We start from the raw sequence: 7,167 nt of genomic DNA, 5'->3' as shown, positions 1-7,167 counted from the left end.
AAACATAACAATGGCATAGTTTGTCAAAATAATCTCGTATTTGCATTAGTGTGCATCTTGAAATGGCAAACAATGTTGCCAAATAGAGCTTTAATTTTTATTGCACAAAAAAATCTTTTTCTATTTTCCGAGTGCATAAATGATTTTTTTTGTGAAGAACCTACCAAATGTTTGTTCCAAAATAGCACCACTCCATTTTTTTCTAAAATAGTAGACCACATTTTATATAAAATTGACCAAATAGTTGCATGACAAAAGCTTTTGATCCACCTCTCGTGAAAAAACAATTTCCATTTTTTGAGTGCCCAAAATGAGATTTTTTGTGAAGGACCTACCATATATTTGTTGCAAAATTGTACCAAATCAATTTTATAAAATACTAGTACATATTTAATTCACAATTGACCAAATGGTTGGGTGTAAAAAGATTTGATCCATCTCTAGTGAAAAAGACAAATTTCCGCCGATTCAGCCGGAAGTGGGTCAAATTTGAACTGTAGCTGCCATGTAGTTTGCTCTTTATTTTTTCCAAAAATCATTTCTAGGTACATAAGTATCTATTTAATCAGAGAAACATCAAAAAAATTCCAAGATTCAACCACTAGCTAGGAACAGTCATTCCCGCCGTTTTGACTGCATTTTGAAATGGGCATAAAATTTTAAAAAAAAATCAAAAATTGGGAAACCTTCGCATTGTGTCATTATATGTGGCCAAGTTCCCTGGAAAAATAACAAACTTGTAATACGGCAATTATTTTAAAAAAATGTTCTCAGAAACGAGCTATCATGTATGGAGATCAATGGCTTTCAAGCCAAATGATCAATCTTATGGCCACATTCATGGCATAGTTTGTTCAAATGATCTCGTATTGTGCACAAGGGTGCATATTGGAATGGCAAACAATGTTGCCTAAGAAAGTTTTTATTTTCTTTGTACGAAAAAACCATTTTTCATTTTTCGAGTGCCCAAAAGGAGGTTTTTTTGTGAAGGACCTCCCAAATAATTGTTGCAAAATTGGACCAAATCATTTTTCTAAAATACTAGGCAATATTTAATGCACAATTGACCAAATGGTTGGGTGCAAAAAGTTTTGATCCACCTCTCGTGAAAAAGACAAATTTCCGCCGATTCAGGTGGAAGCGGGTCAAATTTGAACTGCAGCTGCCTCATAGTTTGCTCTTTATTTTTTCCAAAAATCATTTCTAGGTACATAAGTATCTTTTTAATCAGAGAAACACCAACAAAATTCCAAGATTCAACCACTAGCTAGGAACGGTCATTCCCACCGTTTTGACCGCATTTTTAAATGGGCATAAAAAATTCAAAACAAATCAAAAAATTGGGAAACCTTCGCATTGTGTCATCATATGTGGCCAAGTTCCTAGGAAAAATAACAAACTTGTAATACGGCAATTATTATAAAAAAGTGTTCTCAGAAACGAGCTATCATGTGTGGAGATCAATGGCTTTCAAGCCAAATGATCAATCTTATGGCCACATTCATGGCATAGTTTGTTCAAATGATCTCATATTGTGCACAAGAGTGCATATTGGAATGGCAAACAATGTTGTCTAAGGAAGTTTTCATTTTCGTTGGACGAAAAAACCATTTTCCATTTTTAGAGTGCCCAAAAGGAGGTTTTTTTGTGAAGGACCTCCCAAATAATTATCGCAAAATTGGACCAAATCATTTTTCTAAAATACTAGGCCATATTTAATGCACAATTTATCAAATGGTTGGGTGTAAAAAGATTTGATCCACCTCTCGTGAAAAAGACAAATTTCCGTCGATTCAGTTGGAAGCGGATCAAATTTGAACTGCAGCTGCCTCATGGTTTGCTATTTATTTTTTCCAAAAATCATTTCTAGGTACATAAGTATCTATTTAATCAGAGAAACACCAAAAAATCCAATATTCAACCACTAGCTAGGAACGGTCATTCCCGCCGTTTTGACCGCATTTTGAAACGGGCATAAAAAATTCAAAAAAAATCAAAACATTGGGAAACCTTCGCATTGTGTCATCATATGTGGCCAAGTTCCTATGAAAAATAACAAACTTGTAATACGGCAAATATTATAAAAAAGTGTTCTCAGAAACGAGCTATCATGTGTGGAGATCAATGGCTTTCAAGCCAAATGATCAATCTTATGGCCACATTCATGGCACAGTTTGTTCAAATGATCTCATATTGTGCACAAGAGTGCATATTGTAATGGCAAACAATGTTGTCTAAGGAAGTTTTCATTTTCGTTGGACGAAAAAACCATTTTCCATTTTTCGAGTGCCCGAAAGGAGGTTTTTTTGTGAAGGAAATACCAAATAATTGTTGCAAAATTGGACCAAATTATTTTTATAAAATACTAGGCCATATTTAATGCACAATTGACAAAATGGTTGGGTGTAAAAAAAATTTATCCACCTCTCGTGAAAAAGAAAAATTTCCGCCGATTCAGGTGGAAGCGGGTCAAATTTGAACTGCAGCTGCCTCATAGTTTGCTATTTATTTTTTCCAAAAATCATTTCTAGTTACATAAGGACCTATTTAATCATAAATACATGGTTTGGTGGCGATACATCGAGGTTTGGGCGGTGGCCGAGGGCCCTAACTCTAGAGCGCGTAAACTCGCATGCCCGTCGCGTGGTCACCGCGTCATCGTAATGTTGCCATGTGTTCTGGGCGGCCTAGGCATGTCTAGTAGGTTGGGCACTCCCCAGGTTGGTGCTAGGAAGAAAATTACAACATAAGATTCTCATGAGGAGACCGATCGATGCTCAAACATGAATTAGCAGCCAAGTGTTTGATTAGCGGTATGGGAAATGCACATGGCCAATGGGCGTGAGTTTTGGCTAAGGATGATCATCTACTAAGGAGAATGTCTTCACAAATTTTTAGCTCAAAAGGAGGATCCTAGGTGGTACTTTCTTTGCAAAGTACCACGCTGGACAAAAATATGAATGTTGAAGCTGGGCTCAAAATGATGAATGGAGTGAGCTGAAATTTTGTGGAGGATGGTTATTTGGGCATAGGAAAGCATTGTAGAAAATTGATACCATTTGGACATGCCAAAGTAGTACTTCCTTCACAATGCTCTTCTATGGACAGAAACTTGGGAAAACTAGTGAGAGAGATTGGATGAATGAAATGAGCTCAAAATTGGTGTAGGTAAGTTACTTAGGTATGGTCATGCGCTGGTAAATTTTCAGATCATTTGGGTAAGCCTAGCTAGTAGTTACTTCACAAAGCTTCTCTCGAGGTAGAAACTTTGGAAATTTCCCGAGAAAGATTTACTAGGAAAATTGAGCTGAATATTACCATGTGGCAACGATTTGGGTATGGAAGAGTGCCCGAAAAGTTTGAGGGTAATAGGAGGGGTCTCCATAACACTTGCTTTGCAACGTGCCAATTTGGCCATAAAATATAAATTGAACCTGGGCTCACATAGATGATTTGACTGAGCTGCAATTTTGAGGAGGGTGATAATTTGGGCATATGAAGGAACTGTATACATTTCATGTCATTTAGAGATATAAAAAAGGTACTTCCTTCACAATGCTTCTAGGTGGACAAAAACTTTGAAAATTTGCCGAGGAAGATTTGCTAGGCAAATGGAGCTGAATTTTGTCATGCGGTAATGATTTGGATAGGAAAGAGTGCCAAAAAATTCCGAGGGCAATCAAGAATATATAAATAGCACTTCCTTCATAAAGTGTTGTTGTGAACAGAATAGGAAAATGAATATTGTTGAATTAGTTTTGAACTAGGCAAGGAAGGATTTTTACATATTTGATGAAGATATGCCCCAAAGAATTTATGAGATTTTTTTGGGGATGATAGAAATATAGGTTGCTTCACAACCTAGGGCAAAAACTGCCACATGGACATGACACATAGGCAAAACTGATGAGATGGCGCCTAGTCATCACAACCCACCACAATCTACAAGGCTATGACCATCTATATTGGTCATTAACAACTAGAAATAAGGCAGCGGACTAGCACTGTTTGCTTTGTGACCATTTCGTGTAAGGAAATTACGACCTTTCTGACCAAAATGGTCGCAATGGTTTAGGGTTTGGAGCCCCCTGAACAGCTTTTGACCAATTGGTCTAAAATGGTCATAAATTTATGACCAATTCTTCGAGGGTCACTGACAGAAGGTCATAAGTTGACATATTTCTTGTAGTGAGCCGGATCTGCTGCTGCTGCTCCGGCTCTCGCTCGCTCGTGCTGCTGCTGCTGCTCCGGCTCTCGCTCGATCGCTCGCTCGCCCAGCTGCTGCTGCTCTGGCTCTCGCTCGCTCGCGCTGCTGCTGCTGCTCCGGCTCTCGCTCGATCGCCCAGCTGCTACTGCTCTCCCCCTCGCTCGTGCTGCTGCTCTGCTCCGATTTAGCTACACTTCAGTCGACTGAATCGACTTTTGGGTCAGTCGATTTTCAGGGGGTGGGGGGGCTCGCCGGAGTTAAGGAAGAAACACCCACAACGGGGACGGGGGCTCACCGGAGAGGTACCCCACTATCTATCTTAGGATTCAGGGTGGGGGCGGGGGGCCTATAGGGCTGGCCGGGGCAGCGGCGGACCGGCAGTAGGGAGTTATTTCGGGGCGGCGAGGCGGCGCTGGGGCCGGCGGTTCGGCCGGTGGTGGCTGGCGGCTCAGGGGGATACAGGTTGAAGATGAAATGCAGGCCCTCCCTAAACTACATGTTAGGTGCCTCTCTGCTACCATTGCGTTCAGTTTCAACAGTAACATTCAGATTCCATAGTAAATTTCAGTTTCGACAGTTAAGTTCAGAGTCAACAGTTTTTACCTCATCTGTTGTAGTCAGGTGGTTTTTGGTGATGTAAATTTTACATCTGTTTTACATCATCTATTGGAGATGGTATTAGAATCCCACTTGAGATTGACAATGTCTGTCTTGGGCTGCTTCAGCCTTGACGTCTTACGTCTCACCAGGGCTGCTCCAACGACAGAACGATCCATCACAACAGAGCAGTGCCCTGGACGCCGTCTACAGATTCCTCAGATCTTCCCCCACACCTCCGACAACCACCTCTGCCTCAACTACTTCAGCGACCAACCCAATGATGCTGAGGTCGACACGGCCACGGCAAACAGGTTGTACACTTGTTGCATCACTTATTACTATACATTCATGTCGATCCATTAGGGCTATTTTGGTTCGACGAAAAACATAGCAATAGGGAATTTTCCAATGGCACTCTACTATTCAATTATTCATGCATTTTGTTGAAAGGAATGAAGCAAAACATCCACCTGGACATGCTTTTCAAAATCCTATGCATGAAAACAAGACCAAGTGCATTAGTGGCAGAATAACATTCTAACTGTACACGCTTTCATATGGTTTTACTTTATTTTGGCCATGTTTCTTTGCGTTCCTCTGCTCTTCCAATTCCTGTAAACCAAACACCCAAGTTGACAGAAATCCTGTGTTTACAAATGATCTATTTACCATGTGCATTCCTATCCTATTCCGGTGTTTTTCCTATCCCTACGTTTTTAGAATCGTGCAAGCCAAATGAGCCCTTAAAGAATTACTTCAGTTACAGGTAGGTGTCGAAGGGAACTTTGTGTGGTTTGTCCTGCTCCTGCCGCGACATCGTCCACCTCTCCATCGACAGAAACATCCACCAAACCAGACATCACGACTCCTGACCGTCTTTCGCCACCTCAGGTCTCCTTCCCTGCCGCCGGCACCCACCGCAATGGCATCACCATCATCGACTCAGCAGATGAACCTGAGGAGTACACGGGTCCACAAGAGAGGTCGCACTCTTTTGATTCTGCTTGTGTTATGCATTGCTTAAAATTACCTGCTACTTTATCGTCTTGTTCACCTCTTGGACTCCAAGTCAGTCCAAATTAATGTTCGAACTTGAGTTCTAAATTAGTTGTGGGGAACATATCGAGGAAGCAATGAATAGTATCTTTGTCTAATATCTGGTTCACCTAGTGTATGCCTATGTTGTTCATCTTGGATGGGAAACAAATAGTAAAGTAATCATCATCTGTCTTTAAAGCAATCATCAGCCTGCTATCATTATTTTTGGATGCATCCACTGGTTCTTACCATCACTCTAAATTTCTACATGCTCTCCTTACATAATCTCATCATATATTTTTTGTATGCATGTCAGATATTGTACACAGTCATGCTGAACATGTAGATAAAAAGAGAAGAGTTTTGCACGGCAATACAATGTCATGCAGACATTGCTCCATGGTGGGTTCAATGGCAAACCCTCCCCACCCCTCTCCAGATTGTAATCCAGAGGAAGATATCTGTTCTGAGGCAGATTCAGACGCCGCTAACCACTCCTATTTACCCCCCAAGGTGTTTGCTCTACCTTGGCATGATGATGTTAGTCATATCATGCATATGTTGCCTTGCAGTGCCTACTTTCGACATCATATATGTCATCTGCTTAGTTTAGATATGTTCTGTAATGCCACCTGTTTAGCTTCTATATCATATATGGGAATTGTGCAGTCTCATGTCTTTTAGCTAGCCATAATATATGTGAAATGTGCAATGACATCCTGTTTAACCAGGCATCATATATTTGAATGATATCTTGCCCATCCTTTTCTTCATTACATTTCCATTTGTCGACAATGTTTGTACATTAAACTACTCTTCCTGTGAATCAGCCATTTTGTTGGGAGATTGAAAAATCTGGAGTGAAAACAAGGCCTTCAGAGCAGACAGTGCTACCTGTCGAAGCAGATCTCTTGTTGGGTCCCGATAGCTCCTCAGAGATGGATTCATAGACAGATGACCAGTCCTATTCCCCCACCGAGGTGTATGCTCTAACTTGGCACGGTTATACTGCTCATATCATGCATATGGTGTCTTGCATTGCATAGATTAGACATCATATACACAATATTCAACACCATGTTCTTAGTTCAGACATCATATCTAATGCCCTCTGTTTAGCATATAAATCACATATGTGAATTAAATGATGCAATCTTGATTACTTAGATAACATGTAGGTGAATTATGTCATGCGATCATGTTTAGTTATTCATCATATCTTTGAATTATGTTATGCTGTGCTATCCAGTTTAGATAGACATCATATATGTGAAATTATGTCATGCTATCCGTTTTAGTTAAACAATATACATGTCAACTAT

This window comes from Triticum urartu, chromosome 2A (assembly GCF_056163025.1).
Source record: "Triticum urartu cultivar PI428250 chromosome 2A, HENAU_Tu73, whole genome shotgun sequence".
Lineage (NCBI taxonomy): Eukaryota > Viridiplantae > Streptophyta > Magnoliopsida > Poales > Poaceae > Triticum > Triticum urartu.
Note: the sequence above shows the minus strand (reverse complement) of the source record.